At 39.8% G+C, this 10,089-nt stretch overlaps 1 long non-coding RNA gene across 1 annotated transcript in view; it reads right to left on the minus strand.

Annotated features, from left to right (window-relative positions):
* The window catches only part of LOC126983641 (uncharacterized), a 29,883-nt gene extending 20,647 nt beyond the window's left edge, over positions 1-9,236 (minus strand). The window contains exons 1-3 of the long non-coding RNA XR_007736075.1: positions 6,963-9,236; positions 6,702-6,833; positions 6,441-6,572 (exon numbers count right to left, since the gene is read on the minus strand). This is a non-coding gene — a long non-coding RNA (uncharacterized LOC126983641). The remainder of the gene's footprint in view (positions 1-6,440; positions 6,573-6,701; positions 6,834-6,962) is intronic.
* Between the last annotated feature and the right edge of the window lie 853 nt (positions 9,237-10,089).

The following is a 10,089-nucleotide window of genomic DNA, read 5'->3' on the forward strand; positions in this document are numbered from 1 at the left end:
CAAGTGTCAGTTCCCCCATAACAGTGGTGGCAATGGTGAGCATCCATTTCTGTGTGGTTCCTCCCCATGATGGGGTAAGAAATTAGATGGCTCATCTCTTGAAGGAGGTCTCAGGATTTGCTACCATTAGAAGTGTAATGTGATGAGGAGTAACTTTAGAAAATCAAAGTACAAAGAAGTTGATCTGAATGGGAGATGGGAAGCTATGTGCTGGTCCTACTTGGATAGACTCAATGGGTCTTAAGTCTGGGGGTGCCCTCAGGCTCAACATTAGAGTCCACCTTGCACTTCCACCTTTGAGGGATAAGTTTAGATTCTTGGACAAGTTTTTGGAGAAAATGTATTCATGAGGTGATCAATTTCTCATGCTTCAAGAAGTAATGCTAGAATACTGAGCTTTGAATCCATGGGCCTGGGTTCAAAATCCAGTCTGGGCAGTTGGTGCTCACCCAGCAGTGCATCCTTCCTCTCAGGCTTGATGATAAATGGGTGCCTGGGGAAACTCAGGGAAAGTAGTTTTTCTGGGGAAAGGTTGAGAATTCAGCATGTGTTCCATTTCCCATTTTTCCTGATTTCGGAACATAGTAGTACTCCTGTTTTCGTACATCATTGGTTTCATTGGCATTTGAATGATGCAAAAATATGCAAGATCTAAAGAGGCTTTCTTTCCCTTTAAAATTCATGCTAATTTAATTAATCCATTTTGGGCCACCAAAAGTGCCCCCCTAAAATGATATTTACTGAAAAAATATAGCAATTTTAAACAATACTATAATATTAAATATTTCATAAAATATCTGAAAGTAAAATGTTGAAAAAGCACTTCAGAAGAGTATTCAGATAAGTGGAGGGATGGAGACTTTCCAATCTATGACAGAGGCAGAACAATAGGACAAGAGTTTAAGTTGCAAAAGCCTAGTTGTGAATATAATTGTCAAGAAATTTAGCTTCTCATATAGAAATATTGACAAGTGGACCAGTCTATATCCAGAGGCAGCTCAAGTGAGGATCCTTCTCAAGTTTAAAGATAAACTGGGTAAATGTGGATACAGAGGTAGGACCATGAACCATGACTAGGTAAATACACACACACACACACAAAGTTTCTCCTTGTGTGTGTGTGTGTGTGTGTGTGTGTGTGTGTGTGTTCAGTTTTCACTTGTTTTTATTACCCAATTGATGTACTGTACAAAATTTCTTAACGCTACTGTACTTGTCACTTTCTTTATCGGTTTCATTCATTGTCATCAATCAGTGGCTCAGGACTGTCACTTGTAGAAGCCGCTGGAGCCATCTTTCTGGCGAGTATTCAGCCGTCAACACTTAGACTAAATGAATCCCTCCTGAATCTCCCACTGCTTGGTGCCGCTCAACACATTTGACAGTTCATTTATTTTGGTTATTTTCAGTCTAGTAATTTTTGTCAGCCTCTGGAAAATTCACACTATTGGCATTTTCAGATTATCCATGTTCAGATTGTTGGACTTCCTTTATGTGTGTATATATATTACATTGTCAAGGTAGTTTCCTTTTAGTGGCTGCTATCCTCAACACTGTTATGACCTCCATTAGAGAGAGAGAGAGAGAGAGAGAGAGAGAGAGAGAGAGAGAGAGAGAGAGAGAGAGAGAGAGAGAATTGTGCATGTGTGTGGGTGGGGGTGGGGGGTGGGTTCTTGTAGATAAAGTCTTTTGTAAGGTGTCAGACTGTTTTGGTTACATAAAAGGAAGTTGGGCTGGAAATAAAGAGTGTACTTTGTCTTCAAGAGTCAGCATGTGATTCATAAAATTGTACTGCCATGGTTTTATTGCTCACGTTTGCTGTCTCCTGCGTCAGGACAAGGTAATGCTAGATGTAAACACTTTGTGACCAAAGACCAAATCACCCTCTGGGGATCTTTTTTGGATGCACAAACTTAAGTGGCTTATTTTTTTCATGGTGTGTGTCAAGCTAATTGTCTCTGGCAACCAGAACTGCTGAGAAAACACTATTTTTTGTGAAACTGTAGCTATGTTTAGGAAGGACTTTGTGAACTATTATGCCATTATGGAGCCCAATGAAAATAATTTATGCCCCCAAGCAAGCATTCTGATTGTTTTTTTTTTAATAATTCGTAAGTAGACTTTTTATGTCATACTTTCTTACCATTACAAGTTTCTTTTGTTTCTGTGAAAGGGCTCAAGATGCAATATTCATTATGAATATGCACAACCAGGTTGATTTTTTTACATGTTTTCAAGCTGTCAGAGAATGCATATCACTCTCTAAGCATGTTTGTTTGGTAATGCTGTGGAGTGAGAGGCGTCTTTAAGCTGTGAGACATAATCTTGGAATTTATTGCTCCTGAAAATATGATGGTACTCAGTTACAGAACCAACTTGGAAGCGATATCAGTATGAGTAATATGTATTTGTGTATTGATTATAGTTTTAATGATATCATTTGCAAGTTTTCAAACGGATATAATTGCACATTTGGCGAAAGGTGAAATTTTTTTTGCATCATATCTCACACAGAGTACATACATATATTCATTGCCTAAATGAAAATATTGAGATTCTGTGTTGTTTAGACCTCTTATGGGCATGCTTCAAAAGTGTTTGGTACTTTTTGTTATTTCTTACTGAAAAAGTAGATGTCATATTTCCTGTGAGTAACTGCTTGTATTCAATGGATACTTGATCAAATAATGAGTAAGGTATATTATAAACTGTAAATTCTAATTCAAAATCATCATTATTTTGATTTTTACCACACAGTGGCAATGTGCAAACTTATTTTTCAGATAATATTCAGTATTACCACAAGCTCTCACTCTTGTCATCTCAGATAACAGCAAAAAGATGGAATTTGGTGACAGATTATAGTGTTGCCAGTTAACTGAGGTGGATTGTATCACTTCAGTGTTTTCTTACACGAACAATAAATCTTGACAAAGCACTGCTCTCTTTGTATCCACAATGTGTATGTGATTGTGTTGCTACGTATTTAAAGCAGCAAGTAGCCAGTTATGGAACTAGTAAAGACTGAACAATAACGAGACGGCAACAATACCATCTAAACCAGCCAAAAGGTCTTCTGCAGGTCAATAACTTTTATTTCCTTCTTATATTTTAGCCCATGCTGCTGGTAGGCTTTCTTGGTGGGGTAAGCCTGTTATGATGCAGGAGTATTGTTTTTTTTGATGGAGTAGGTAGGAAGACACCTACCGACCGGGCGCAAGCCACTCCCGGTGAGGTATATATGGGAGGTGAGAAGGGAGCTGAAGCCCTCCAAAGACCCTTCCCATGTCCTCACTAACCGTTTCCCTATTGTCTCACCAACACCGGAGAGTAGTTCAGCATGCTCTCTAAAGACAGATCCTCTCTCTCCACACCACACTACATTCACACAACATACACACCTTTCCCAAAAATTTTAATTTCAAAATGGCGCACTTTCACCTTGACTCAAAGTCCCCGCCTGGGGGGGACCACAAATTCCCCCAGGGAGGACTCCCCTTCTGGCTGCCAACCCAAGAGGTGTCTTGATAACTCCTCGAACCTCTTTCTTCTCAATTTCTGCAACATTTGTGGTCTTCGTTCTAATTTTCATTCTGTGGAACACCATCTCTCTTCCTCTAAACCTCACCTTCTCTTCCTCACCGAAACACAGGTTTCTGAGGCTACTGAGAGCAATCTCTACTCTGTTCCCTCCTACTATCTCTATCCTAAATTTCAATCCAAAGCTGGATGTTGTGCCTACGTGCGCAACAACATCACTTGCTCTCGCACCCACGACCTTGACTCTTAAGAATTTTCCACCATCTAGCTAAGACTTCATTGTCGTTCTATTACTACATACATCTGTGCTGTTTATCTCTCACCTAACTCTACTAACTATGTAAAATTCTTTGACTACTTGAACTCTAAAGTGCAGCACATCTTGGCCCACTCTCCTTTCGCTGAAATCTCCATTCTAGGAGATTTCAATGTTCACCACCAGCTTTGGCTTTCATCCTCTTTCACTGACCAGCCTGATGAACAAGCCTACAACTTTGCTATCCTCAACGATCTAGAGCAGTTGGTCCAGCACCCTACACGTATTCCCGACCGTCTTGGAGACAGGCCCAACATTCTAGACCTCTTCCTTCCCTCTAACCCTTCTGCTTACTCTGTCAAACTGTTCTCTCCGTTGGGCTCCTCCGATCACAACCTTATTTCTGTATCTTGTCTTATCGCTCCTGTACACCCTCTGCACCCAATGAAGAGGCGATGCTTCTGGCATTTTGCTTCAGCTCGGTGGGACGACCTGAGGATGTACTTTTCCAATTTCCCATGGAATGATTATTGCTTCCATGAGCAAGACCCCTCTGTGTGTGGTCAGTGCATCACAGAGGTGATTGTATCTGGAATGGAGGCATACATTCCACGTACTTTCTCTACTCCTCACGCTAAAAAGCCTTGGTTTAATCATGCTAACTCTTTCTGTTATAAATCATTAAATCACTTTTATCATTATTGACTTTTCAATGCTTATTGAACGTAAACTGCTGCCGCCGCCGCAAAATAGCTCACAGAGAGGTTCAACTTGCTTACCGTTTCCAGATTTCCCTCACTGATCACAAAGATCACAAGTGGACAAACTAGAACAAAACCAGGAAAATTAATACTTTTAATGTTGTGTATTCCCACAGCGTGCATTTGTGGTGGACAGCAGAATGACTAATTTCAGCGGGGAAATATTTCTCGCAACACCGGCCAGTGTAGTGGACCTTCTTGTTCTTTTGACCTGTAACGCTTTGTATTGCCTCTTAGGTCCTCCTCCTCCACACTTTTATACTTCACAACATGCACTTAGGGCCGCTTTCACAGTCATATTGTTTGTTTTGATCATTGCCAATGTCAGCGATCGCCACTATAGCATTTCCACGTGAAACTGGCCGATGGGGTACGTAATGGCGGCTGCGGGGTTACCCTGGCCCCGCACTTACCACACACCCTCAACATCTCGCTTCGTGTGCAGCCGCCACTACCCCATCGGCCAGTTTTACGTGAAATACTAGGCGGCGACAACTTTGCCAGATTGTCGTACTCAGCCGATTATATTTCCCGACATCTTACCCCTAAACTGTCTTCTGGGCTCCAATAACGAAACTCATTTATAGTTATCATTAAAAGAGTTAGATCCTCATGTTTCTTGGCAATAGTTAGGCATCAGAAACCGGTAAATACTATGCTCCAGGTACGACAATCTGGCAACGGTGAGCGGCGATCGCCGCCATTGGTAATGATCAAAACAAACAAAGTGACTGTGAAAGCGGCCCTTAGTTACTAAACAGTGCGCACTTATACACTTCACCCTGAACTTAGGTGTTTTTCTGTCCTTTTCTTTTCCTGATTTTGCTTTTCTATGCCCTTTTGCTATTTTTCACTATTACTTTTCACCATCACTGCCATGCATTACAGGTCAAAAGAAGAAGAAGAAGAGGAAAACAACACCGGGAGATCTACAATTTTCAGACTTGAGAAAAAGGTTCTTAGACTGTGATTCCACAGCACGGGGTGTTCTCTTATCTTGTTAATTAACCCGTTCGTGGTCAACCACCTCACCTGACGTGTTAATTATGTTACTCCCTCTGGTCAACCACGTCATATGACGTTTTATTATTTTTTTTTCCACGAGAATGAAATGCCTCTAGCGGTTTATAATTACGTTTACTGAAGTGTCAGGCATCTTTTCTCAAGTGATGACTTTATGCGCGGCAGTTTTATTGGTTCAGAGCATGCTTATTCAGTATGGCACGTAGATGTCGACTCGGCGCTTTCACTGATGAGCAAATTCAGCTTCATTTCAAGGAAGAGGAGGGTGATACTGACAGTGAATATACAATAGATGATAGTGATAAAGATGAAGATTATGTTTTTCAAGAAAGTGAAGAAAGCCAATCAGCAAGTGGATCTGTATATTATCCAGCAGACACAACAGCAGCTGACTACTCCTCAAACATATACTCTGGACCATCACCTACTCAACTATCTTGCAATCTAAAAATTGAAAAACCTTGAAACCAACAACATAGTATAAAATATTGTTAAAGGTGTGGGTGATTTATGAAATACAAAAGTGTAATTTACTACATTTGAAAGAATGATGGGCTCTTTGGGCCAAAACACTGAGTCACTGAGGACAACACCCACTTTCTGGCAACTTTTCCAATGTTTCAGGGACTGGTAACATTTTGTGCCATATAGTTGTTTACAATCTGATGAAATATTTATTTTCTGGAAATGCCATGTACGTACTGGTATACAATGGCTTGCATACCAACACCAGTAGATGTACTACACTTTGACTGTCTTTGAGTAGCACTACAGTGTAGAACATAATTTTCCGTGGACACCACACAGTCTAATATAATATGCTGTGATAAAGTCTGACTCTTTAGAAGTGCATAACTTACCGACAATGCCGACGGGCAGTGCAGCGACATGCTGTGATCCTTTGGATACCAGCATGTTGGATGGATGCCTCACATCAACACAGTCTTGAGTTGGGGTGACACCTCTGACCTCCTCCTCATGTGCCGTGGATTCTGAAATGAATGAAGAAACAACTGAAGTGTTAAAAAGACTTGGATGCTGTTGAACACATTCTGCAGTGGACACCACACAGCCTAATATATGCTGTGATACATAGGGACTTTTAGATGTACATTACTTACTGACAATGCTGACGGGCAGTGCAGCGACATGCTGTGATCCTTTGGATACCAGCATGTCGGATGGATGCCTCACATCAACACAGTCTTGAGTTGGGGTGACACCTCTGACCTCCTCCTCATGTGCCGTGGATTCTGAAATGAATGAAGAAACAACTGAAGTGTTAAAAAGACTTGGATGCTGTAGAACACACTCTGCAGTGGACACCACACAGCCTAATATATGCTGTGATACATAGGGACTTTTAGATGTACATTACTTACCGACAATGCTGATGGGCAGTGCAGCTACATGCTGTGATCCTTTGGATAGGAGCATGTCAGACTGTTGCCTCACATCAACAAGGTCTTGAGTTGAGGAGGTGTCACTTTGAGGGTCTTCTCCAGGTGCTGATGACTCTGAAAAGAGAGAAACACCAGAAGCAGTTACTGCTGTGGATGGGGGCTTTATTTGGCTAGAAGGTTGTGCAGGTTTCTGTGGACTCCTGGAGGATTTATAAGGTTTGATATGAACTAATGCAATTTCTTTTTCAAGAACCTTTCCATTTTTACTGACTTTTACACAGTTATCTAAGATGCTGTGTATGTCATAAGGGCCAAGCCAATTTTCCTCTAGCTGGGAGCCTTTTCTTCCTTGTTTTCTATTATTTTTTACAAGAACTTTCATTCCAATTTCAAAATCAAATGATTTACAACCTTTAGCCTTTTTCATGTCATAATATTTCTTTTGTTTAGCTTGTGCTATAGGGATATTGGAGTCCACTTTTTCTTTAATAGTTTTCATGTAGCTAACTTGACTTTATTGACTCATCTGAAGGATTTAAATTTGGAATTTCTAAGGCGTCAGCTTCCTCGATATCATTTCATTGAAGTTCAATAAACAGTCTTGGCTGTCTACCAAACATCAAAAAAAATGGTGAATACTTTGTTGAAGCCTGCAAAGATGTTCTGATATCAAATAAAGCAGGTTCTAGGTGTTGGTCCCAATCATTTTTATTTTTATTTACTTTAGTTAAGACGCCCTTCAGCGTTTGATTGTTTTTTTTCATTTTGACCATTAGTTTGGGGGTGGTAAGCTAATGTTACAAGATGCTTAATTTGGAAAAGGGAAAAAAAATTCATTTAATGTATTACAGAATTCTTTTCCCTGGTCTGTTAAAAAAATTTCTGGGGGCCCAAAACGTAAAAAACACTCAGAAGTTTGTCACAAACACAATCAGCAGATTTTGAAGGCAAAGGGAATGCTTCTACAAATTTTGACCATAAATCCGTCAAAGTTAAAACATACTTGTTGCCAGATTGACTTTCAGGTAGTGGGCCGATTAAATCTACACCAATCATCTGCCATGGGCCTTCAGTCTTAATAGGTTTCAAAACTGGTGCTACAGTTTTATTTTTTTCAGATCTTTGACACCTATCACACTCTCTTATCCACTTCATGACATTTTTTTTATTTCCTAACCAATAAAACCTTTCAGTAATTTTCTTAACAGTTTTACTGATCCCCATGTGAGCTCCTCTACTGGAGTCATGAACATCTTGGAATACTTTCCTTTTCTCTTCCTCTGTGAGTATGGCATCTTTCAGCTGCACTGGACCTCCTTCCTTCGGTTGGTAGATGTACTGAAGCCGGTTCGGATCAACATCTGAAAGTTTGAGTCATCATCATTATCATCATATGCAGCCTGAGTCAGACTCGCACCTCGTCATCGGTCTACCCATTTTCTAGTTCCACCTATTGATTCCTTCTCTGTTACTGCTTAGGTCCATCTGTTGTCAATTCTTCTGTATATTATATGGCCAGCCCATGCCAATTTCTTCTTTATAATGCTAAGAAAATCTTCTACTTTTGTCTGTTCTCTTATCCAGGAGACCATTTTCTTGTCTCCAAGTTATCCCAAATATTATCCTCTCCATTCTTCTTTGAGCACTTCTTAATTTTCGTTCAGTACCTTTTGTTATACAAAGTTTCACAGCAGTAAGTTAATATTGGCAGGACAGACACACTGGTTGTACACTTTTCTTTTTAGGGAAAGAAGTAGTTTTGTTTTCAGTGTTTGTTTGTTTGTTTTTCTGAATGCACTCCAATCCATATATACCTATTCTTCACATAATTTCTCTGGACTGGTCTTGGTTTAACTTGATAATCTGTTCCAAATACGAGTATACATATCCTTAAACTGCTCCTATCCCTTTGTCTTCAATTTTTATTTGTTGTGGTTGGAAAGGAAAGGGAATTTAAGATAAAGGAGTAGAGATGAATAGAGACCGTATGAGGGAAGCTTCTGAATTAAAGCTTTGTGCTAGACTCTTTCAAAAGCTTTTGGTGTGTCTAAGCCTTAGCAACAGCAATACTTTACCGAATCTACATACCTAAAGAGGATAACCAAGAATTAGTGGGAAACAAAATCTCGTCAGTAGAGAGACCAGAACGGAAGCCATACTGATGATCAGATAGAAGATTATGAGTAGGTAAATGTCGATAAATTTTATTTACTTATTATTTTACACAAGGGGCCAGCCAAGGGCACACACACACACACACACACACACACACACACACACATACAAAAAAAGATTCAGTCAGTTAGAGGAGAATCGACGAAATGAAAAGCTTTAGACTCCACCCTATTACGAAGCTGTGTATGAGTTGAACTATCCCACACATGAGACGCATACTCCACACACAAATGGATAAGTCCCCTATATAGAGCAAGCAGTTGGTGGGGGTAAAAAACTGGAGGAGACAAAAACAGAATGCCCAATTTCGTAGAATCTGTTTTAGTAAGAGAAAAATCATGAGGTTTCCAGGATGTCTAGTGTAGAAGAAGGGTAAAGTTTCATGTAGGGGATAGTCGTTTGGAACATTACGTCAAGTAGATAGGTGGAGAAATTGAGTTTTTGAAGCATTGAACATCACAAGGTTTGTTCTGTCCTAATTTGAAACAAGAGAAATATCACATTTGAGTTAAAAGTGTGAAGATTTTGACATTTCTATTGATTAAGGAGTTTTTAGCATTCTTCTATGCAGAAATATATAGGGCATGATTTTCAAGAGGTGGAAGGTTACCGTACCTTTTGTGAGCTGCCTCTCTATCACAGATAGCACGAAAGCAAGCTAAGTTAAACCAAAGATTTGTGAATTTTAAAGGCAAGGTTACATCACGTAAAAGGGGTCATGGGTATATGGGGGACATTAGTATTAGAGGGGCACTGCCTTGTATGGGCCAATTGGCCTTCTGCAGTTGCCTGTTTCTTATGTTCTTATGTTAATTAACCTGCTCATGACTGTTACAAATATATATTTTGTTATTGTGTATATTGTTTTGATACAACAAAATTCAAAGTTCAAATTCCCTTTAATAGAATATATGCCACACCTAGAGTTCTT

The sequence above is a fragment of the Eriocheir sinensis genome, chromosome 5, assembly GCF_024679095.1.
Source record: "Eriocheir sinensis breed Jianghai 21 chromosome 5, ASM2467909v1, whole genome shotgun sequence".
NCBI classification, from domain to species: Eukaryota; Metazoa; Arthropoda; class Malacostraca; order Decapoda; family Varunidae; genus Eriocheir; species Eriocheir sinensis.